General features: G+C 37.2%; 1 protein-coding gene and 1 non-coding gene across 4 annotated transcripts in view; both read left to right on the forward strand.

The window, feature by feature from the left end:
* Window positions 1–25,906, forward strand: part of LOC538674 (protocadherin-11 X-linked) — an 801,970-nt gene that overhangs the window by 363,800 nt on the left and 412,264 nt on the right. The window lies entirely within an intron of this gene.
* Window positions 22,723–22,795, forward strand: TRNAC-ACA (transfer RNA cysteine (anticodon ACA)). The gene has a single exon. It is a non-coding gene; the product is annotated as a tRNA-Cys (tRNA).

Below are 25,906 nucleotides of genomic sequence, written 5' to 3' on the forward strand. Positions count from 1 at the left end.
AAGTATTGAAAAAAAGTAATTTTAAAATATCATGACTAGATGTAACAAAGAGTTCCAAATATATAAGAACACAAAAAGAGTTGCATTGCAGACTCAGTGTAAAATCTCTGTAATTTAAATATGCTCTGATAAGCACCAATCTCTATGTATATTTTGAAAGATGAAAATGAGTTGAGATCACAATCTTATTTTGTATTTGGTTGATATTGTTAACAATGAACATGGACTCCCTCAAATAAAGCATCCTCTGTACAACCCTTAATGTATTCTCAAATCATCTTGCCTATGGGATTTTGATGTCTATACAGGGTATTTGTCATAACATCTATCTTTTTCTTGCTCTATTACATATGTAATGCCCCATTTAAATAGAATTAGGCAGCACAAGTGAAAGAGATTCAGTCCAAGGGGCTATTGGCTTTGTTGTAAAGTGCCATGGAGGTACCATAATTATATATAACCCTACATTACTACTGATGTTCTATAATTATGACCAGTGATATATATTATTGATTTTAAAGCAATTTAGAACTGGTCCATGCTCAGATTTGAGTAGTTATATGCCTGGTAATTGCTTTGGTAATGTGTCTCGTGTTATATTTAAATGCTTAAGGATGGCTTTCCAGCTAATGAAAAATCATTGTTTGCACTTTTGCATTTCTAGTACTTCCTGTTACAAATGCATCTTCCATAACAGGAAGTAATTTTCATGAAATTACTAAAAGGATTGTGTGACTATCACTAGACACACAGAATTTGCAAAGGGAATTTGGCCAAAAAAGACAAACTAATAAAGTTATATCATTTGCATTGGAAAAATACTTGAATGCCCAACATTAACTCAAGGACGTTTACCTGATTCTTTTAGTTACTGTGAGGATAGCATGTGTGAATGAAATTACTTCTGTCCTGTAAACTTATGAAAATATGTGTTAAAACAATGTATAGCTAAATATAGTATACAATAATATAAATATTTAAATATAAATTGAGTTTCCAAGTATTTCTTTATATACTATCTGTTGCTCTTATTAAAACTCTGGAGCTAACCACTGCATTGTTTTATTTCATCATATAATAATGAGATATATTTTCAATATTTTAAAGGGAAAAAAGCTATCAGTGGTATATATTAGTACTTATGAGATTAGGTGTTCAGACAATGTACACACTGTACTATATTCAATTAGTGTAATTATTATATCAATCTTATTTTTAATGATGTTCTACTTTTAATTTGATGTTACTTCTGATCCATAATTATTTTGAGTAGATATGACTGCTTTTTAGTAAAAGAAAATAATTTCTAATTTTATAAACTATTTAAAGTATGGGTTTCCACAAACTTCACAATTCTATACTTTGTATAACATTTCACATGGAACTCTTGCTGATAAATGCCACCTTAATCATCTGAACACTACTTATATATATATAAAAAAATTGCCTAAGCAGAAAATTTTAAATTTCAGAACTTCTTTTGCCCAAACAGAATTTCTTGCAATATTTCTAAGAAATTCATCTGACAAAGGAGTCAATTAGTTTGAGGAATGACAACAGGAAATATCACCAATGGTTGTAAATCAATGATTCTATTCATTATCATGTTGGCAACTCTTCTTATTATGAACATTAAAATGATCACTTTCCTGTCATTTAAACCTGCACCTGCATTTCTTTTTGCTGAAACATCTTAACCTCAATTGTATATTGTAGTTTTACCTGCTAATTTTTGTTTCTTTTTACTCATTCAATATGAAGTGCCATATTAAACATTAAAATATTTATTAAAAGGATTCTCCAAAAAACTATAAAAACTGGAGTTATATGGCTGAAAATGAAACTTCTCTGAAGTTTTAAAATAAGCATTGAATAGCACTGCAGATGAGTAATTTTAAGTCTAGATCAGAAAATAAGCAATCTAGAGACTCTCAGCCATAGAATCATGAAGAGAAATATTTATTTACATTTCAGTTGAAAATGTAAATATAGTAATAATTTATTTCAGTAAAATATATGCTGTCTATTTTATAAGACAACATCTAATGATATTTAATTTCAGGGAATTGTGTTGTTCTTGAAACAGTCAAAATCAAATCTCATTTTCCAAAGTCTGCTTTTTATTCATGTTCTTTGTAACTACTAATTTCCTTTGTTGCCTTAGGATGAAAACAAAATTCTTATCATAGAAAATGGTTATAGGTGTTTCCTTGATTTTTAATGATAGATGACTTTGACTAGTTAAATTCCTGGAAAGATCTTGCTACCTGTTATGTTATTTAGTGATTTCTTATCATAATTGTTGGTCATCTGTTTTCTTCCTCGCCTAAAAATAAGGCAGTTGGAAAAAATTAGAGAGTGTGATATCACTACAATCTGTTTATAAATTTATATTTAAATAAAATTATTCATTTTATAATACAAAATGGGTAAGTACATATCTGATGAGTTCTGATTGAGATTATTGAGAAAAGTTATAGCTTGCTAGGATGAGGACTAGATCAACCTGTGACTCAGAGGTTAACATTGTTGCCTTATTTGCAACAAATTTGGAGTACACAATAATCTCTTAAACTATATAAGTTCCAAAATTAGGACAGAAAATAAACTTGTGAGGGTGCCTATTCTCTGTAGTTTTGAGGACAAATGACCAGTTTTCCTTTTTTTTTTTTTTACCATAAAATCATTGAGCTTTACCATTGAAAGTAATTTAACATATCATCTGTCTGATAATCTCATTTAAAAGAAGAGAAAAATTAGGTTCAGAGAGACAGAGTGAATTTCCTAAGTTCACATCCTTGGGCAAAGGCAAACTAGAAGTTGAATCACAGTTCTATCAAGTTCCATATATTTTCTGGTTAATAGGTCAGCTCTGGATCTAGGTTGGTGACATGACAATTTTCCTTCAAATTTTCAAAGCTGGGTAATAGTGCCTTATTTAAAACATGTTATGTGTGTGTTTTATGAAATTGTTGTTAGATTCTATAGCAAACCATTGAAGGATTATTTTGCTAACGAAAGACTAGAAAACTACATTCTTGATTCTTTTCTTCAGACTGAAGACAGTATCTATAAAAATACTTTCTCAAGTTGAATGGAAGGAAAATAAATTGGGAAATGCAAGTCAGTCTTCATTTCTGGGAAATGAACTGGAGGGACAAAAACTGAGAATGTTTAAATCCACTTGGAGGAATGTAAGGCAGCTAGAGTATACAGTAGCAGAATTAGGAATGCATCATTGTATTCTTTCTTCCTTACTTTAATCTCTCCCCTTTATATCTTCACTCAATTAGGGGAAGTCAGTTCAGCTCAGTTCAGTCGCTCAGTCATGTCCAACTCTTTGTGACCCCATGGACTGCAGCACCCCAGTCCTCCTTGTCCATCATCAACTTCCAGAGCTTACTCAAATTCATGTCCATTGAGTGGGTGATGCCATCCATTTCATGCTCTGTCGTCCCCTTCTCCTCCCACCTTCTATCTTTCCCAGCATCAGGGTCTTTTCAAATGAGTCAGTTCTTCGCATCAGGTGGCCAAAGTATTGGAGTTTCAGCTTCAACATCAGTCCTTCCAATGAATATTCAGGACTGAGTTCCTTTAGGATGGACAGGTTGGATCTCCTTGCAGTCTGAGGGACTCTCGAGAGTATTCTCCAACACCACAGTTCAAAAGCATCAATTCTTTGGCTCTCAGTTTTCCTTATATTTCAACTCTCACATCCATACATGACTATTGGAAGAGCCAAAGTTGACTAGATGGAATTTTGTTGGCAAAGTACAGTCTCTGCTTTTTAATATGCTGTCTAGGTTGATCATAGATTTTCTTCCAAGGAACAAGTGTCTTTTCGTTTCATGGCTGCAGTCACATCTGCAGTGATTTTGGAGCCCAAGCAAATAAAGACTGTCACTGTTTCTATTATTTCCCCATCTATTTTCCATGGCGTGATGGGACTTGATGTCATGATCTTAGTTTTCTTTTTTTTTAATTTTATTTTATTTAACTTTACAATATTGCATTGGTTTTGCCATATATTAAAATGATTCTGCCACAGGCATACATGTGTTCCCCACCCTGAACCCTCCTCCCTCCTGCCTCCCCATACCATCCCTCTGGGTCGTCCCAGTGCACCAGCCCCAAGCATCCAGTATCGTACACCGAACCTGGACTGGCGACTCATTTCATATATGATATTATACATATTTCAATGCCATTCTCCCGATTCATCCCACCCTCTCCCTCTCCCACAGAGTCCAAAAGACTGTTCTATACATCAGTGTCTCTTTTGCTATCTCGTATACAGGGTTATTGTTACCATCTTTCTAAATTCCATATATATGCGTTAGTATACTGTATTGGTGTTTTACTTTCTGGCTTACTTCACTCTGTATAATAGGCTCCAGTTTCATCCACCTCATTAGAACTGATTCAAGTGTATTCTTTTTGATGGCTGAGTAATACTCCATTGTGTATATGTACCACAGCTTTCTTATCCATTCCTCTGCTGATGGACATCTAGGTTGCTTCCATGTCCTGGCTATTATAAACAGTGCTGCGATGAACATTGGGGTACACGTGTCTCCTTCCCTTCTGGTTTCCTCAGTGTGTATGCCCAGCAATGGGATTGCTGGATCATAAGGCAGTTCTATTTCCAGTTTTTTAAGGAATCTCCACACTGTTCTCCATAGTGGCTGTACTAGTTTGCATTCCCACCAACAGCGTAAGAGGGTTCCCTTTTCTCCACACCCTCTCCAGCATTTATTACTTGTAGACTTTTGGATCACAGCCATTTTGACTGGCATGAAATGTACCTCATAGTGGTTTTGATTTGCATTTCTCTGATAATGAGTGATGTTGAGCATCTTTTCATGTGTTTGTTAGCCATCTGTATGTCTTCTTTAGAGAAATGTCTATTTAGTTCTTTGGCCCATTTTTTTATTGGATCATTTATTTTTCTGGAAGTGAGCTGTAGGTGTTGCTTATATATTTTTGAGATTAGTTGTTTATCAGTTGCTTCATTTGCTATTATTTTCTCCCATTCTGAAGGCTGTCCTTTCACCTTGCTTATAGTTTCGTTTGTTGTGCAGAAGCTTTTAAATTTAATTAGGTCCCTTTGTTTATTTTTGTTTTTATTTCCAATATTCTGAGAGGTGGGTCACAGAGGATCCTGCTGTGATGTATGTCAGAGAGTGTTTTGCCTATGTTCTCCTCTAGGAGCTTTATAGTTTCTGGTCTTACATTTAGATCTTTAATCCATTTTGAGTTTATTTTTGTGTATGGTGTTAGAAAATGCTCTAGTTTCATTCTTTTACAAGTGGTTGACCAGTTTTCCCAGCACCACTTAAGAGATTGTCTTTAATCCATTGTATATTCTTGCCTCCTTTGTCAAAGATAAGGTGTCCATATGTGCATGGATTTATCTCTGGGCTTTCTATTTTGTTCCATTGATCTATATTTCTGTCTTTGTGCCAGTACCATACTGTCTTGATGACTGTGGCTTTGTAGTAGAGCCTGAAGTCAGGCAGGTTGATTCCTCCAGTTCCATTCTTTTTTCTCAAGATTGCTTTGGCTATTTGAGGTTTTTTTTATTTGCATACAAATTGTGAAATTATTTGTTCTAGCTCTGTAAAGAATACTGTTGGTAGCTTGATAGGGATTGCAATGAATCTATAAATTGCTTTGGGGAGTACACTCATTTTCACTATATTGATTCTTCCAATCCATGGACATGGTATATTTCTCCATCTATTAGTGTCCTCTTTGATTTCTTTCACCAGTGTTTTATAGTTTTCTATATATAGGTCTTTAGTTTCTTTAGGTAGATATATTCCTAAGTATTTTATTCTTTTCTTTGCAATGGTGAATGGAATTGTTTCCTTAATTTCTCTTTCTATTTTCTTATTATTAGTGTATAGGAGTGCAAGGGATTTCTCTGTGCTGATTTTATATCCTGCAACTTTACTATAGTCATTGATTTGTTCTAGTAATTTTCTGGTGGAGTCTTTAGGTTTTTCTATGTAGAGGATCATGTCATCTGCAAACAGTGAGAGTTTTACTTCTTCTTTTTCAATTTGGATTCCTTTTATCTCTTTTTCTGCTCTGATTGCTGTGGCCAAAACTTCCAAAACTGTGGTGAATAGTAATGGTGAAAGTGGGCACCCTTGTCTTGTTCCTGACTTTAGAGGAAATGCTTTCAATTTTTCACCATTGAGGATAATGTTTGCTGTGAGTTTGTCATATATAGCTTTTATTATGTTGAGGTATGTTCCTTCTATTCCTGCTTTCTGGAGAGTTTTTATCATAAATGGATGTTGGATTTTGTCAAAAGCTTTCTCTGAATCTATTGAGATAATCATATGCCTTTTATTTTTCAATTTGTTAATGTGGTGTATTACATTGATTGATTTGCGGATATTGAAGAATCCTTGCATCCCTGGGATAAAGCCCACTTGGTCATGGTGTATGATCTTTTTAATGTGTTGTTGGATTCTGATTCCTAGAATTTTGTTAAGGATTTTTGCATCTATGTTCATCAGTGATATTGGCCTGTAGTTTTCTTTTTTTGTGGCATCTTTGTCAGGTTTAGGTATTAGGGTGATGGTGGCCTCATAGAATGAGTTTGGAAGTTTACCTTCCTCTGCAATTTTCTGGAAGAGTTTGAGCAGGATAGGTGTTAGCTCTTCTCTAAATTTTTGGTAGAATTCAGCTGTGAAGCTGTCTGGACCTGGGCTTTTGTTTGCTGGAAGATTTCTGATTACAGTTTCAATTTCTGTGCTTGTGATGGGCCTGTTAAGATTTTCTATTTCTTCCTGGTTGAGTTTTGGAAAGTTGTACTTTTCTAAGAATTTGTCCGTTTCGTCCATGTTGTCCATTTTATTGGCATATAATTGCTGATAGTAGTCTCTTATCATCCTTTGTATTTCTGTGTTGTCTGTTGTGATCTCTCCATTTTCGTTTCTAATTTTATTGATTTTACTTTTCTCCCTTTGTTTCTTGATGAGTCCGGCTAATGGTTTGTCAATTTTATTTATCCTTTCAAAGAACCAGCTTTTGACTTTGTTGATTTTTGTTATGGTCTCTTTTGTTTCTGTTGCATTTATTTTTGCCCTAATTTTTAAGATTTCTTTCCTTCTACTAACCCTTGGGTTCTTCATTTCTTCCTTCTCTAGTTGCTTTAGGTTTAGAGTTAGATTATTTATTTGACTTTTTTCTTGTTTCTTGAGGTATGCTTGTATTGCTATGAACTTTCCCCTTAGGACTGCTTTTACAGTGTCCCACAGGTTTTGTGTTGTTGTGTTTTCATTTTCATTCCTTTCTTTGCAAATTTTTATTTCTTTTTTGATTTCTTCTGTGATTTGTTGGTTATTCAGCAGCGTGTTGTTCAGCCTCCATATGTTGGAATTTTTAATAGTTTTTCTCCTGTAATTGAGATCTAATCTTAGTGCATTGTGGTCAGAAAAGATGCTTGGAATGATTTCAATTTTTCTGAATTTACCAAGGCTAGATTTATGGCCCAGGTTGTGATCTATCCTGGAGAAGGTTCCGTGTGCGCTTGAGAAAAAGGTGAAATTCATTGTTTTGGGATGAAATGTCCTATAGATATCAATTAGGTCAACTGGTCTATTGTATCATTTAACGTTTGTGTTTCCTTGTTAATTTTCTGTTTAGTTGATCTATCCATAGGTGTGAGTGGGGTATTAAAGTCTCTGACTATTATTGTGTTATTATTAATTTCTCCTTTCATACTTGTTAGTATTTGTCTCACATATTGCAGTGCTCCTATGTTGGGTGCATATATATTTATAATTGTTATATCTTCTTCTTGGATTGATACTTTGATCATTATGTAGTGATCTTCTTTGTCTCTTTTCATAGCCTTTGTTTTAAAGTCTATTTTATCTGATATGAGTATTGCTATTCCTGCTTTCTTTTGGTCCCTATTTGCATGGACAATCTTTTTCAAGCCCTTCAGTTTCAGTCGTATGCGTCCCCTGTTTTGAGGTGGGTCTCCTGTAGACAACATATGTAGGGGTCTTGTTTTTGTATCCATTCAGCCAGTCTTTGTCTTTTCGTTGGGGCATTCAACCCATTTACGTTTAAGGTAATTATTGAGAAGTATGATCCCATTGCCATTTACTCTATTGTTTTGGGTTCGAATTTATACACCGTTTTTGTGTTTCCTGTCTAGAGAATATCCTTTAGTATTTGTTGGAGAGCTGGTTTGGTGGTGCTGAATTCTCTCAACTTTTGCTTGTCTGAAAGCTTTTGATTTCTCCTTCATATTTGAATGAGATCCTTGCTGGGTACAATAATCTGGGCTGTAGTTTATTTTCTTTCTTCATTTTAAGTATGTCTTGCCATTCCCTCCTAGCTTGAAGAGTTTCTATTGAAAGATCAGCTGTTATCCTTATGGGAATTCCCTTGTGTGTTGTTGTTTTTCCCTTTCTGCTTTTAATATTTGTTCTTTGTGTTTGATCTTTGTTAATTTGATTAATATGTGTCTTGGGGTGTTTCACCTTGGGTTTATCCTGTTTGGGACTCTCTGGGTTTCTTGCACTTGAGTGATTATTTCCTTCCCCATTTTAGGGAAGTTTTCAACTATTATCTCCTCAAGTATTTTCTCATGGTCTTTCTTTTTGTCTTCTTCTTCTGGGACCCCTATGATTCGAATGTTGTAGGGTTTAATATTGTCCTGGAGGTCTCTGAGATTGTCCTCACTTCTTTTAATTCGTTTTTCTTTTTTCCTCTCTGATTCATTTATTTCTACCATTCTATCTTCTAATTCACTAATCCTATCTTCTGCCTCTGTTATTCTACTATTTGTCACCTCCAGAGTGTTTTTGATCTCATTTATTGCATTATTCATTATATATGGACTCTTTTTTATTTCTTTTAGATCCTCGTTAAACCTTTCTTGCATCTTCTCAATCCTTGTCTCCAGGCTATTTATCTATGATTCCATTTTGATTTCAAGATTTTGGATCAATTTCACTATCGTTATTCAGAATTCTTTATCAGGTAGATTCCCTATCTCTTCCTCTTTTGTTTGGTTTGGTGGGCATTTATCCTGTTCCTTTACCTGCTGGGTATTCCTCTGTCTCTTCATCTTGTTTAAATTGCTGAGTTTGGGGTGTCCTTTCTGTATTCTGGCAGTTTGTGGAGTTCTCTTTATTGTGGCATTTCCTCACTGTGTGTGGGTTTGTACAGGTGGCTTGTCAAGGTTTCTTGTTTAGGGAAGCTTGTGTCGGTGTTCTGGTGGGGGGAGCTGGATTTCTTCTCTCTGGAGTCCAATGAAGTGTCCACTAATGAGTTGTAAGATGTCTATGGTTTTGGGGTGACTTTGGGCAGCCTGTATCTTGGAGCTCAGGGCTGTGTTCTTGTGTTGCTGGAGAATTTGCTTGGTATGTCTTGCCCTGGAACTTGTTGGCCCTTGTGTGGTGCTTGGTTTCAGTGTAGGTATGGAGGCGTTTGATGAGCTCCTGTCAGTTAATATTCCCTGGAGTCAAGGTTTGGACTTAAGCCTCTTGCTTCCAGTTATCAGTCTTATTTTTACAGTAGTCTCAAAACTTCTCCTTCTATACAGAACCACTGATAAAACATCTAGGTTAAAGATGAAAAGTTTCTCCACCGTGAGGGTCACCCAGAGAGGTTCCCAGCATTACATGGAGAAGAGAAGAGGGAGGAGGGAGTTAGAGGTGACCCAAATGAGATGAGGTGGAATCAATAGAGGAGAGAGTGGGCTAACCAGTAATCACTTCCTTAGGTGCACTCTACAACTGGACCACTCTGAGATGTTCACGGAGTTATACAGAGAAGAGAAGAGGGAGGAAGGAGACAGAGGTTGCTAGGAGGATAAAAGGAGGGAATGAAAAGGAGAGAGACAGATCCAGCCAGTAATCAGTTCCCTAAGTGTTCTCCACCGTCTGGAACACACAGAAATTCACATAGTTGGGTAGAGTAGAGAAGGGTTAGGGAGGAGACACAGGTGACCTGGTGGAAAAAAAGGAGAGTCCAAAGGGAGAGAGAGCAGTCAAGCCAGTAATCTCACTCCCTAGTAAAAAAATGGGTACTGAAGATTGAGTTCTTAAAGGTACAAAATTGGTAACAAATATCTAAAAGCAAAAATTAAAAATCTAGAGTTTGGAATTTCAAGAATACAATGTTAAAGAAAAGAAGAAGAAAAAGAAAGAGAAAAAAAACCCAAAAACAAACAAAGTCACAAAAATTATAAAGAAGATATAGGTACAAAATTGATAACAAATACCAAAAAGCATAAATTAAAAATTTAGAGTAGAGTTTGGAATTTCAGGAATACAATGTTAAAGAAAAGATGAAGAGAAAGAAAGAGAGGGGGAAAAAAAAGTCACAAAAGTTATAAAATATAGGTACAAAATTGACAAATACCAAAAAGCTACAATTAAAAATGTAGAGCAGAGTTTGGAATTTCAAAAATACAATGTTGAAGAAAAGAAGAAGAAGAAAAAAAAAAAGGTCACAAAAGTTATAAAAAATATATATATATGAAGTTAGCTTTTTTTTTTTTTAAAGGGTCTTTTTGTTTTTGCAAAGTAATAGTAGGTTATAAAAGTGAAAATTAAAGGAGTAATAGTGGACTTAAAATTTTTTAAAAAATTTTAAAAAAAGAAAGAAAGAATGATTGTAAAAATAGTAAAAATATATATAGGACTGTCTCTGATGTTGTTGTGGGTATTGTGGGTTCAGTTCATTTTCAGCTAGTTCCTTGTTCCGGCTTATATTTCTCAAGATCTAGGCCGCTTCCTACGTAGTCGGTACTAACCACGGGGTTTTAATCTATTGCCTGGTGCTTCCAAGGTGGTTCCCTCTGTTATAGCTTCTTCTGTTTGCTGGTCTCTTCAGTGTCTGATTTCCGCCCTGATACAAAAGGGGCAGTGGTGGACACCTTTTTTTTTTTTTTTAAGGCTCACTTGTTCAGTCGTGCTGTGGGGAGGGAGGGATGCTGCAAATAAATGACTGGTGTGTGCTCGCAGTGCCTCAGCCACACTGGGCCTGCCCCTGCTCACGGCACGTGTAGCCTCCCTGCCACAGTGCTCAGGCTCTACATTGCTCCTCCGGGAATCATCTGCGGCCGGCCCTGGGCTGCTTGCACTCCCAGGTCTAAGCCACTCAGGTTCAGGCACTCAGGTAGTCGTCAGAGGCACAGACTCAGATCTGTGCCTTCCCAGACCCTTCACAGACCCTTCCCAGATCCAAGCAGCTCAGACAAGAAAGACAAGACATATACTTGTCTTTCAATGATGAGGTGTTTGGTGAGTGTGGTTGCTGCGACTTATTGCCTCCCTGCCACTCGGTTATCTGTGTGTACAACCAGTGCACCTTCTTAGGAGGATGTTGACTATCCAGAACCCCAAGAAGTTTTAGTTAGCAAAGAAGCCTGCTTTCAGTTTTGTAGATAATGTCTTTCTGGGGCTGCGATTGCCCCCTTCAGGCTCTGGCTCCCTGTCACCAGAGGGGGATGGTCTGCAGCTGGCTATCTCTGTACAGTCCTTTGTTCCATGCGTGGGCCTGGCGGTGTCTTAGGCTACAGCTGGCTTTTTGCGTGGTAGATATCCCAAGGTCTGGTTTGCTAGCCCAAATTATTTCACTCAGGTAGCACTCAGGGTATTCAGGCCAGATCCTTACTCTAAGTGATGCAGCCTGCACCGTGCCTCCCTGCCCAGCTCCAGCTTGCTAATGGCGGATGCAGGTGTCTGCGCTGCTTCTCCGCTGGGGGAGTTACCGTAGTGCTCGTAATCTGTGGGTTTTAATTGGTTATTTATTTTTCCTCCCTGTTATGTTGCCCTCTGTGTTTCCAAGGCTCGGCACAGACTCGGCAGTGAGAATGTTTCCTGGTTTTTGGAAACTTCTCTCTTTTTAAGACTCCCTTCCTGGGACAGAGCTCTGTCCCTCCCTCTTTTGTCTCTTTTTTTGTCTTTTATATTTTTTCCTACCTCCTTTCGAAGACAATGGGTTGCTTTTCTGGGTGCCTGATGTCCTCTGCCAGCATTCAGAAGTTGTTTTGTGGAATTTGCTTGGCGTTTAAATGTTCTTTTGATGAATTTGTGGGGGAGAAAGTGTTCTCCCCGTCCTATTCCTCAGCCATCTTAGCTCCTCCCCCTGATCTTAGTTTTCTGAATGTTGAGTTTTAAGACAACTTTTTCACTTTCCTCTTTCACTTTCAAGAGGCTCTTTAGTTCTTCTTTGCATTCTGCCATAAGTGTGGTGTCATCTGCGTGTATGAGGTTATTAATATTTCTCCCAGCAATCTTGATTTCAGCTTGTGCTTCATCCAGTCCAGCATTTCTCATGATGTACTCTGCATAAAAGTTAAATAAGCAGGGTGACAATATGCTTGACATACTCCTTGACAACACACTTGGTAATATACAAGATGTACTTGACTTGACAATATACTTGAGGTATTCCTTTCCTAATTTGGAACCAATCTGTTGCTGCATGTTCAGTTCCAACTGTTGCTTCTTGACCTGCATGCAGAGTTCTCAGGAGGCAGGTAAGGTGGTCTGGTATTCCTCTCTTTAAGATTTTTCCACAGTTTCTTGTGATCCACACAGTCAAAGGCTTTGACATAGTCAATAAAGCAAAAGTAGATGATTTTCTGGGACTCTCTTGCTTTTCAATGATCCAGCGGATATTGGCAATTTGATTTCTGGTTCCTCTGCCTTTTCTAAATCCAACTTGAACATCTGGAAGTTCACGATTTATGTACTGTGGAAGTCAGTTACATTCATTTCCAATGCAGGTCTAAATTTGGTTCAATGCCTTGAAGCATTGTGAAAATTATAGACTTCAGGTGAGTCTTCTAACTCTTGTGGGAGAAAAGGGGCTATAGTACAATGCTTTCAGAGATATAAAAAAATTTTTATAAATTTATACGACAAAATTAGAGCTAAGAATGAATTTCAGAAACATTCTTACTCTTCTGAAAGTTTTCATCCAAAGTACTGCTCACAACAGATGGAGACTGAAGCACAGAGATTCAATTTCATAGGAAAAGAGTTAGTGAACTTACATTTAGGTTTTAATCCAAATGGCAAATGCCAACTATTATTATATTAATTGCACCAACCCCATATATTTCTGGGCCAGTAACTTTAGAAAGAGACTGCATATCTATTCTTTGTAATTAATTTAGCCAACTTCATGAACAATTGATTGGATGGTTCTTAATATAACCTCTTCAGTACTTTGTATTTTTGATACACTGGAATATATTATTGTATCTATTCCCTCTTCAATGTCCATAAAATTTTTTTCACTGCTCACTGTAAGCTATGGAGTGTGCTAAACATTAACTTCATTGAATTTCTACCAACTGCCATTGTATCTGATTGAAAATAAACAGTGAGAAAAAAGTTTTGGAAGGGTGATAAAATGACTAATAAGATACAGTTCCTGCCTTCAAGGATCTCACAATCTAGTGGAGGAGACACATATAAAAAATATTAATTACAAGAACTTTTTACAGTGTGGAGTATGAACAGAGAGCAGTATAGACCCAGTGTGTGCTTCAGGTGTGGCCAGCTCTTTGTGACTTATGGACTGGAACACACCAGGCTTCTCTGTCCATAGGAGTCTCTAGGCAAGAATATTGAGTAGATTGCCATTTCCTCCTTCAGGGGATCTTCCTGACTCAGGGATTGAACTTGAGGCTCCCACATTGTGGGCAGATACTTTATGGATTGAAACAGTGGAAGCTTTTAACTTAAGTTTGGTTCAGTCGCTCAGTCATGTACAACTGTTTGTGACTCCATGGACTGCAGCACGCCAGGCCTCCCTGTCCATCACCAACTCCCGGAGTTTACTCAGACTCATTCCCTTCGAGTCAGTGGTGCCATCCAGTCATCATATCCTCTGTCGTCCCCTTCTCCACCTGCCCCTATTCCCTCAGAGCATCACGGTCTTTTACAATGAGTCAACTCTTTGCATGAGGTAGCCAAAGTATGGGAGTTTCAGTTTCAGCATCAGTCCTTCCAATGAACACCCAGGATTGATCTCCTTTAGGATAGACTGGTTTGATCTCCTTGTAGTCCAAGGGACTCTCAAGAGTCTTCTCCAACATCACAGTTCAAAAGCATCAATTCTTCAGTGCTCAGCTTTCTTCACAGTCCAACACTCACATCCATGCATGACCACTGGAAAAACAATAGCCTTGACTAGACGGACCTTTGTTGGCAAAGTAATGTCTCTGCTTTTTAATATGCTATCTATGTTGGTCATGACTTTCCTTCCAAGGAGTAAGAGTCTTTTAATTTTATGGCTGCAATTACCATCTGCAGTGATTTTGGAGCCCCAAAAAGTAAAGTCTGACACTGTTTACACTGTTTCCCCATTTATTTCCCATGAAGTGATGGGACCAGATGCCATGATCTTAGTTTTCTGAATGTTGCGCTTTAAGCCAACTTTTTCACTCTCCTCTTTCACTTTTATCAAAAGCCTTTTAAGTTCCTCTTCACTTTCTGCCAGAAGGGTGGTGTCATCTGCATATCTGAGGTTATTGATATTTCTCCCAGCAATCTTGATTCCAGCTTGTGTTTTTTCCAGCCCAGCGTTTCTCATGATGTATTCTGCATATAAGTTAAATAAGCAGGGTGACAATATACAGCATGGACATACTCCTTTTCCTATTTGGAACCAGTCTGTTGTTTCATGTCCAGTTCTAACTGTTGCTTCCTGACCTGCATATAGGTTTCTCAAGAGGCAGGTCCGGTGGTCTGGTATTCCCATCTCTTTCAAAATTTTCAACAGAGTACTGTGATCCACACAGTCAAAGGCTTTGGGATAGTCAATAAAGCAGAAATAGATGTTTTTTTCTTTAAATCTCTTGCTTTTTTGATGATTCAGCAGATGTTGGCAATTTGATCTCTGGTTCCTCTGCCTTTTTGAAAACCAGCTTGGACATCTGGGAATTCGTGTTTCACATACTGCTGAAGAATGGCTTGGAGAATTTTGAGTATTACTTTACTAGCCTGTGAGATGAGTGCAATTGTGCAGTAGTTTGAGCATTCTTTGGCATTGCCTTTCTTTGGAATTGGAATGAAAACTGACCTTTCCTAGTCCTGTAACCACTGCTGAGTTTTCCAAATTTGCTGCCCTATTGAGTGCAGCACTTTCACAGCATCATCTTTCAGGATTTGAAATAGCTCAACTGGAATTTCATCACCTCCACTAGCTTTGGTTTGTAGTGATGCTTTCTAAGGCCCTCTTGACTTCACATTACAGGATGTCTGGCTCTAGGTGAGTCATCACATCATCGTGATTATCTTGGTCGTGCAGATTTTTTTTTTTGTACAGTTTTTCTGTGTATTCTTGACACCTCTTCTTAATATCTTCTGCTTCTGTCAGGTCCATACCATTTCTGTCCTTTATTAAGCCCATCTTTGCATGAAATATTCCCTTGGTATCTCTAATTTTCTTGAAGAGATCTCTAGTCTTTCCCATTCTATTGCTTTCCTCTATTTCTTTGCATTGTTCGCTGAGGAAGTTTTCCTTATCTCTCCTTGCTATTCTTTGGAACTCTGCATTCAGATTCTTATATCTTTCCTTTTCTCCTTTACTTTTTGCTTCTCTTCTTTTCATAGCTATTTCTAAGACCTCTTCAGACAGCCATTTTGCTTTTTTGCATTTCTTTTCCATGGGGATAGTCTTGATCCCTGTCTCCCGTACAGTGTCACAACCCTCCGTCCATAGTTCACCAGGCACTCTGTCTATCAGATCTAGTCCCTTAAATCTATTTCTTACTTCCACGGTATAATCATTAGGGATTTGATTTAGGTCATACCTGAATGGTCTAGTGGTTTTCCCCACTTTCTTCAATATAAGTCTGAATTTGGTAATAAGGAGTTCATGATCTGAGCCATAGTCAGCTCCTGGTCTTGTTTTTACTGGCTATATAGAGCTTCTCCATCTTTGGCTGCAAAGAATATTATCGATCTGATTCTGGTGTTGACCATCTGGTGATGTCCATGTGTAGAGTCTTCTCTTGTGTTGTTGGAAGAGAACGTTTGCTATGATCAGTGTGTTCTCTTGGCTAAACTCTATTAGCCTTTGCCCTGCTTCATTCCGTACTCCAAGGCCAAATTTGCCTGTTACTCCAAGTGTTTCTTGACTCCCTAGTTTTGCATTCCAGTCCCCTATAATGAAAAGGTCATCTTTTTTGGGTGTTAGTTCTAAAAAGTCTTGTAGGTCTTCATAGAGCCATTCAACTTCAGCTTCTTCAGCCTTACTGGTTGGAGCATAGGCTTGGATTACCATGATATTGAATGGTTTGCCTTGGAAATGAACAGAGATCATTCTGTCTTTTTTGAGATTGCATCCAAGTACTGCATTTTGAAGTCTTTTGTTGACCATGCTGGCTACTACATTTCTTCTAAAGGATTCCTGCCCACAGTAGTAGATATAATGTTCATCTGAGTTAAATTCACCCATTCCAGTCCATTTTATTTCACTGATTTCTAGAATGTTGACAGTCACTCTCGCCATCTCCTGTTTGACCACTTCCAATTTTTCTTGATGCATGGACCTGACATTCCAGGTTCCTATGCATTATTGCTCTTTACAGCATCGGACCTCGGTTCTATCACTACTCACATCCACAACTGGGTATCGTGTTTGCTTTGGCTCCATCCCTTCATTCTTTCTGGAGTTATTTCTCCACTGATTTCCCGTAGCATATTGGGCACATACCAACCCAGGGAGTTCCCCTTTCAGTATCCTATCATTTTGCCTTTTTGTACTGTCCATGGGGTTTTCAAGGCAAGAATACTGAGGTGGTTTGCCATTCCCTTCTCCAGTGGAACACATTCTGTCAGACCTCTCCACCATGACCCTCCTATCTTGGGTGGCCCCACACGGTATGGCTTAGTTTCATTGAGTTAGACAAGGCTGTGGTCCATGTGATCAGACTGGCTAGTTTTCTGTGATTGTGCTTTTCTTGTGTCTGCCCTCTGATGCCCTCTGGCAACACCTACCGTCTTACTTGGGTTTGTCTTACCTTGGACGTGGGGTATGTCTTCACTGCTGCTCCAGCAAAGCGCAGCTGCTGCTCCTTAACTTGGATGAGGGGTATCTCCTAACGGTCGCCCCTCCTGACCTTGAAGGTGGAGCAGCTCCTCTAATGCACACTAAAGTTTGAGAAACTCAAAGTAGGTGTTCAAAAATCGGTTGACAAATGAATGCGGAGTAATTTTTTCAATCGCTTTTTACAACAGCATTTTTGAGATACAAATCACATACTGTAAAAATCCATTTTTTAAAGTGTACAATTCAATGATTTTTAATGTATTCAAAGTTTGCAACCACCATCACAAAAAAATTTAGAGCAAGGAAACCCAGTGTAGATTAGCTTTCAATCACCAAATTCCTGTAAGCCAAGGCAACCACTAATGGACTTTCTATCTCTATAAGATGTACTTCTTCTGGACATTTTACATAAGTGTAACCAAATAATAAGTGGTCTTTTGCATCTAAATTCTTTCCTTTAACATAATGTCCTCACGGTTTATCCATATTTTGGCATGTATCTAGTACTTCTTCCTTTTTATGGCTGAATAATATTCCATTTTATATATGTGTGCATGCGTTCTAAGTCACTTCAGTTGTGTCTGCCTCTGTGTGACCCTATGGACTGTAGTCCTCCAGGACCCTCTGTCCAGGGTATTCTCTAAGCAAGAATACTGAAGTGGGTTGCCATGCTGTCATCTAGGGAATCTTCCTGACCCAGGGATTGAATTTGTGTCTCTTATGTCTTCTGCATTGGGAGGCAAGTTCTTTACTACTAGTAGCACCTGGGAAGCCCATCATATGTATATATAACTTTTTCTTTTTTAAATCCATTCATCAGTTGATGGTCATTTGGATTATTTTCACTTTATGACTGTTATGAATAGTGCTCTGTGAGCATTTATTTGTGTAGAACTTTTGTATGAACATGTTTTCACTTCTCTAGATGTGGAATTGTTGGGTCAGTGATATGCTTAACATTTTGAGCAAAACTATTTTCTAAAGCACCTGTACCACTTTACATTCCCATCAGCAATATTTGAGAGTTCCAACTTCTCTATATCCTCAAAACATGCTATTGTTTGTCTTTTTGGTTGTAGCCATCCTATAGTATGGGGCTTCTCTGATGGCTCAGTGGTAAATAATCTGCTGGCCAATGCCTGCCAATGCAAGAGATGCAGGTTCGATCACTGGGTTGGTAAGATCCCTTGGAGAAGGAAATAGCAACCCATTCCAGTATTCTTGCCTGGAAAATTCCATGGACAGAGGAGCCTGCTGGGCTACAGTCCCTGGGGTTGCAAAGAGTTGGACATGACTTAGAAACTAAACAAAAACAACTAATCCTGTAGTAGGTGTAAAATGGTAACTTATAGCAGTGTTAATTTGCATTTACCTGATGACTAACAGCATTCATCATCTTTTCATGCACTTTTGTTCATTTGTGCATAATCTCTGAAAAAATTTCTATTCTTACTTATCCTTTTTAATGAACTTTTAAGGGTTTTTTATGCATGCATTATAGACATAGTCTATCATCAGATACACTATTTACAAATTTTTCCCCGATTCTGTGGTTTGTCTTTTCACTTTTATTATGGCATAATTTAAAGCACAAAAGTTTTAAATTTTGATTAATTCCAATATTACTTATTTTTCTACTGATGTTTGTGCTGCTAGCTTAACCCAAAGTAGTGAAAATTTCCTCCTATATTTTTTTATCAGAGTTTAAAGTCTTAGCTCATAAATTTAGATCTATGAGCCATTTTGATTTAATTTTTCATACAATGTGAGAAAGGATTCCAAAATGTTATTATTATTTTTTTTAATGTAGGTATCCATTCTTTCTAGGAATATCTGTTGAGAAGACCCTTTTTCCCCATTGTGTTTAGTATGTGCTGTGTGCTAAGTCACTTCAGTCATATCTGATTCTTTATGACCCTATGGACCTCCAGATTCCTCTGTCCATGAGATTCTCCAGGAAAGAATATTGGAATGTGTTGCCATTTTCTATTCCATGAGATTTTCCCAAACCAGGGATTGAACCCACGTCTCTTGTGTCTCCTACATTGGCAGGTAGATTCTTTACCACTAGTGTCACCTGGGAAGCCTGTCTTAGTATAACCCTGTACAAAAGAAACGGATTTAAAATGTGAAGGTTTATTTATGGACTCAATTATGCTCCATTGACCTATATGTCTCTTATTTTTAGTACTGCTCTTTCTTGCATTGTAGTACATTTTGAAATTGAGATGTATGAGTTCTCCAATGTTGTTTTATTTCTTTCTCAATATTGTTTATTGTTTGAATAAGTTCTATGTATTTCCCTATGCATTTTATGGGGTCGCACAGAGTCGGACACAACTGAAGTGACTTAGCATAGCATACCATAGCATACATTTTAAGATCAGCTTGTCAAGTTCTTCAAAATAGTGCAGTTGGAATTATGATAGAGATTATGTTGAATCTATAGATCCATCTGAAAAGTTTTGTCATCTTAACAATATTAAGTGTTCTGTTCCATAAATATTTAATATCTCTCTATTTATTTAATATTTCTTTGACTTATGTCAACAGTATTTTGAATCTTCACTGTACAAATAACTTGCACTTTTTGGGGCTAAATTTATTAAATATTTTATCTTTTAGATACAATTGTAAGTGGAATTATTTTAATTTCATTATTGATAAGAATTGCTACCATAAAGTAGTTCAGTTAGGATTTTCTATATACAAGACTATATACAAGATTTTTTATATGTCATTCTCATATAGAAGTAGCTGTACTTCTTCCTTTCCAATCTAGATGCCATCTATTACTTTTTCTTGACTAATTGTTCTAGCTAGAATCTCTAGTACAATGTTGGATTGCAGTGGGAGGCCAGATACCCTAGATCTAAGTAAAGAAACATTTAGTCTTTCACCTGGAGTAGGAAATGGCAACCCACTCCAGAATTCTTGCCTGGAGAATCCTGTGGACAGAGGAGCCTGGTGGGCTGCTGTCCACGGGGTCGCACAGAGTCGGACATGACTGAAGTGACTTAGCATGCATGCATGCATTGGAGAAGGAAATGGCAACCCACTCCAGTATTCTTGCTTGGAGAATCCCAGGGACAGAAGAGCCTGGTGGGCTGCCATCTCTGGGGTCGCACAAGGTCGGACACGACTGAAGCGACTTAGCAGCATCATCAGTCTTTCAGCATTTAGTATGATGATAGCTGCGGTTATTTTACAGTTGTCCTTTGTTAGGTTACAGGAGTTTCCTTACAGTTCTTGTTTATCTTTTTATCACCAAAAGTGTGTTGGCTTCATGGAGATTATAGTTAAAAAAAACTATTTCACTTTCGATTACTGGTGAAACTCTATGTCCACTGCTCAGTAATTCAGTAGAGGAGCAGCAAAACCAAACAAAAGAAAAAAAAAAAAAAAAAACTTGTGGGCAAAATGTTTAATCCATATACATCTCAGCACGTAGTTTTGTAAGCTAGCTATGTAGCTGGCTTAGGTGAAGAACATAGATCTGAGGAGTGGATGAATTCAAAATAAAATCAGTTGTTTAGAAAATGAGATTTTTCTTAAGGTGATACAGGTTTCTTTCTGTGAATACAGGTTTCTTTAAATGAATGAATCTTCTCTTTATATGTTTGGAAGAATAGCGCTCACTAGACATGTCTATTCAAAAAATATTTAAGACAGTTGCACATATAATTATGGTCATTGACTTCTTTCTCAAGACAGTTTTCTTGAGGAAATAAAATATCCAATTGATTAACAGATTTATATTTGAATTATCCAGAAAATTGCCTCAGTATATTGAAATTGTTTACAGTTTTTTTTAAAATATATCTTTATAAGAAATTATTTCATTATCTTAATCTTCTATGACCAGGTTGTAATTGAAGGACTATTTTACCCAAATAATGCCAGGAAAGGCATTAACCTTTCTTTCTGGGGGTCCCAAAACATTAACCAATGCAGGCTATTGACTTTGAGATTACATTTCTTTCTGATGATATATTCTAATAGTCTAGGACTTACTGCAGGTAGGTCTGTACTGAATTCACTGCTAAAGTCTTGCTCAACCATGAAATAACTCTTACTATGTGATTTTTCAGAATAAAGAAGATGAAAAGAGCCTTTAATTTTGTTTGTTTAGCTGTTTTTATTGATTTATGTATTTAGTTTTGCTTGCACTGAATTTTTGTTGCTGTGCATGGGCTTTCTCTAGTTGCAGCAAGCGGGGCTACTCTCTAGTTTGGTGTGAAAACTTCTCATCACCTGGCTTTTCTTGTTGTGGAGCATATGGCTCTAGGGAGCCCAGCTTCAGTAGTTGAGGTGCATGGGTTTAGTTGCCCCACAGTATATGAACTCTTCCAGCAGCAGGGATTGAACTTATGTCCTCTGCATTGGCAGCGAATTCCTACCACTGGATCACCAGGGAAGTCCTGCATTGTTTGAGGCAATTGATTCTCTAAGCTTCTTCTAGATATAATAGAAGTTATAATGACATAATCTGACAAGTCAAAGACTATCATTTAGCTCCTTCTTGAAGACAAACAGCCAAAATTGATTAGGTCATATATTCATGATGACTTCAATATTAACCAGGAAAGTAGACATGTAGAAAAAAGAGTACAAAGGAATCTTGCTTTTCTACTTAATTGGCACAAATAATTTTTCCTGGAAAATCTGATTTTCAAATCTGACTTCCAAATATATTTGTAATTCTGTAGTGTATACCAAAGTAAAAATATAATGTTGCACATGTGAAACTTATATAATCAACATTGCCTCAATTAAAAAAATAATTTAAACCATGTAATGAGAAGCATAAATCAGGAACACAATTGTTCACCTAAACAAGAAACTTTGATAAATGAGAATAAAGATAAGAGCAAATCCATTAAGGAAAAAAACAAATGAAATAGTCCACAGAATCTTGGATGGAAATTGGGACAAAGGAGAAGTTACTTTTATTTTTAGTGTCAAAGGTGATCCTAAAAATAGGAGATTATATAAAAGAGTGATTAAAATTAGTAGTACAAAGAGATAATAAACCTATTATACCTAGTTGTAAGTAAGCAAAGGTGAATAACAGAGCAAAAGGTAAAGATGTTACAGGTTGACTTGGAAGAGAATATGATTTTGCTAGAGTCTTTCTTGGATTTGAGTTAACATTATTGGAATGGAGACCACCAAAGATGTTTCCACTGCTTGAAAACAGTGTCCTTTAATCATTCAAGGAAAAGAAAGGTAGACATTGTAAATATGCAGCTTCCCTGCAAAACTACTACAGCCTAGCATTGTTGCCATTGTTTAGTTGCTAAGTCATGTCCAACTCTTCCATGGGATTTTTCAGACAAGGACACTGGTGTGGGCGGCCATTTCCTTCTCCAGGGGATCATCTCGATCCAGGGATTGAACCTGGGTCTCCCACACTGTGGCCAGATTCTTTACCACTGAGCCATCCTGGAAGCTCATACAGCCTAGCATACAGTTCAATATACTTGTTGTGGGCGGGGGTGTGTGGAAATCTGATTTTGCAAGAAAGTCATGAAGAATAAACCATACTTTTGGGTGATTAATTCAATGTTCCTAGTGGGTCTATAATATTCAAATGTTAGATAACCAACAACCTACTGTATAGCACACAGCAGTATATTTGATATCATGTAATAACATATAATAGAGACTTCCCTGGTGGCTCAGATGGTAAAGCGTCTGTCTACAATGCAGGAGACCCAGGTTCGATCCCTGGGTCAGGAAGATTCCCTGGAGAAGGAAATGGCAACCCACTCCAGTACTATTGCCTGGAAAATCCCATGGATGGAGGAGCCTGGTAAGCTACAGTCCATGCGGTCACAAAGAGTTGGACACGACTGAGTGACTTCACTGCACTTCTTCAATAACCTATAATGGAAAAGAACTAAAAAATAATAGGTTTGCATATGTATTATATATATATATATATATATATATATATACATATATACACACACACATACACACACACATATACGTGTGTGTGTGTGTGTGTGTATGCTCAGACAAAAAGGATTCAAATTTTAGGCACCTTTACCTAAAATTTCTAACTTTTTGAAGCAGATATGAATTATGCATAACTGAAGAAGATATTCTCCCTGAAAAATACACACAGGTACAAAAAAATATGCATGTATTTATGTTCCTTTTTGATAAGCTAAAATCCCTCAAATAAGAACTTTCCAATTTACAACTCCATGAGGGAAATTATTTAGATTGGTTTCCTTTTTTAGTTAAAACATTGTAATCTTTCTATTTAACAGTCAAAGTAACTGTCTTAAAATTATAGGAAAAGAGGTGGCAGATTTTTCTGGTGCTTTAGTGATTAGAACTCCATGCTTCCAAGGCAGGGAGCATGAGTTCAATCCCTCGTGGGGGAAGTTCCACATGCTGGTGTGGCAAAAAAGAAAAAAGTGGCCGGATAAAACTGAATCTAAACTGATTTTTTATGTACTCCTTTTCACTGTGACACACCATTACACTACAAGTTCACTGGAAGAAGCAGAATGAACAAGCACAGCCAACATATGGTTCATCATTGAAATGTTACCTTGGTTTCCCAAGTTTGGATGTACATAGGAGATGATTTTTCAGATTGGGTCTAAACAAAAATGAATAGATTTAAAGATTTTGACTTGATTCTTTTTATTCATTGTAATGGATTTCACTAGAGCTTTAAAATCCTCACTGAAAATGCCACAGGAATTTAATGGATTAGTCAAATCACAGGCTTGTAGATATTTTCAGGCAATGTGCTGAGTTGCTTGAAAAGTAAAGCTTCCTTTATCTTCCAAGTTTAACTTCCTTCAATTCCTACAACACCTGCCAACACATATAGTCGTTCAATGTGCAATATAGCAGGGAACATTGTTTCAAGAATTAGATTCAGATTCAACATGCAGAATATTTGTCAGTTTTGAAAGTTAACCTTTATATCTTTGCTTATAAAACCATATGCAGTTCTATAATTCAAGCTACTACTTTTACATGAGAGTAGAAGAAGAGAAAAATTATATACATGAAGATATTACAATATCTCTGCTTCAGTTTATAGCTTCTGCCATATTTTTAAATGTTCTCTAGGGCATATACCACAGACCTTGGAATAGTTTTCCATAGTTTTTTGAAGAGTGGGAGAATGGGGAGTCACAACCCTCACTGTAACTGTCAGTTGTTTTAAACTGTAAACTAAGTGACTTAAGTGATTCTTAATTAAAGCTTAGTTTGAGACATTGTACCCTGTGCTTTCCTTTGGAGTAGTTCTGGTACAAATAATGCACCTAGCTATTAAAGTCAGAGAAGGAAATGGCAACCCACTCCAGTATTCTTGCCTAGAGAATCCTGTGGACAGAGAACCTGGTGGGCTGCCATCTATGGGGTTGCACAGAGACAGACACAACTGAAGCGACTTAGCAGCAGCAACAGCTATTAAAGTGCAGAGGTTAAAACTCAGCATGTAGACAGTAGCACATTCTGATTTCATTACAAAAGCTTCTTTGGGGCTAGAATCCAGAATTTAGATGATCTAAAACCCTCTCACTTTGAACGTGGTTTATTTTCTAATAGACAGTAAAACTTACAAATCAGTTGAATGATAGGGCCATTTAAATTTGTAATCATGTAGCCAAATAAATTTTTATCCTTTGAGGCTTGTCCATTTAAGTTTTAGAAATATCTTGATGTATTTAAAGCATAAATGTAATAGTCATTTTTTGAGTTGAATTCCTGAATTTTAGTGTGGCATTCAAAGAAAACAGAACAGTTTTTTAGAACTGAGCCAGTTTTTTGCAATACGTGTTTTTATATGATACGTAAGGGTTGTATGGACTTTCCAGGTACCTAAGCCAGTAAAGAATCTGCCTCAAAATCAGGAGACCCCAGTTCAATTCCTGAGTGGGAAAGTTCTCTTAAAGATAGGATGGGCTACCCACTCCAGTATTCTTGGGCTTCCCAAGAATCCACCCGCAATGCAGGAGACCTGGGTTTGATCCCTGGGTTGGGAAGATCCCCTGGAGGAGGACATGGCAACCCATTCCAGTATTCTTGTCTGGCAAATCCCCATGGACAAAGGAGCCGGGCAGGCTATAGTCTATGGGGTTTCAAAGAGTAGGGTATGACTGAATGACTAAGAACAGCACAAGGCTTGTATGTAATTACAATCTCTTGAATAACTTTTATTTATGTGTACACACACATGTGTAATTTTCAAAATGTTCTATATTCAGTGGTCCTACTTAATATTTGTTTTGTTTTTGGCATACTCTAACACTTCTCACCAGCCACCACCACCACTTACTTTTTACCCATTGAGTCTTCATTTGTTTCAAGGACATATTATAAACCATTGATAAATGAATTGTGAGGAGAATTCAGATTGACTTATTTTCCTATTATTTTAAAGATAAAAATTCACAAATACAGAACAAAAATTTTTTACAAAATAATTTGAAATTTATTTTGTGAAAAGTATGAATCCCAAGTAGAATGAAAGCACTTAAAATTCTTACAAAAATCCTGAAGGCTGCAGTGACTCTTAAAATAATGAAAATTGAAGAAAAATGTCTGGAATTTATAGTCTTGTAGCCACATGTTCCAGGAAACAAACTCACTCAGAAGGACAATGCAGATAGTGGAGTACAGTTTATTACATTGGTGGGCCCAAGGCAGAGTCTCCTCTTAGCCAAGGACCCCGGCCAGTTTTTGTGAAAACCTTATATATCCTACAGAGAAGGCAATGGCAACCCACTTCAGTACTCTTGCCTGGAAAATCCCATGAATGGAGGGGCGTGGTGGGCTGCAGTCCATGGGGTCGCTACAAGTCAGACACGACTGAGCG

This window comes from Bos taurus, chromosome X, assembly GCF_002263795.3.
Source record: "Bos taurus isolate L1 Dominette 01449 registration number 42190680 breed Hereford chromosome X, ARS-UCD2.0, whole genome shotgun sequence".
Taxonomy (NCBI): Eukaryota; Metazoa; Chordata; class Mammalia; order Artiodactyla; family Bovidae; genus Bos; species Bos taurus.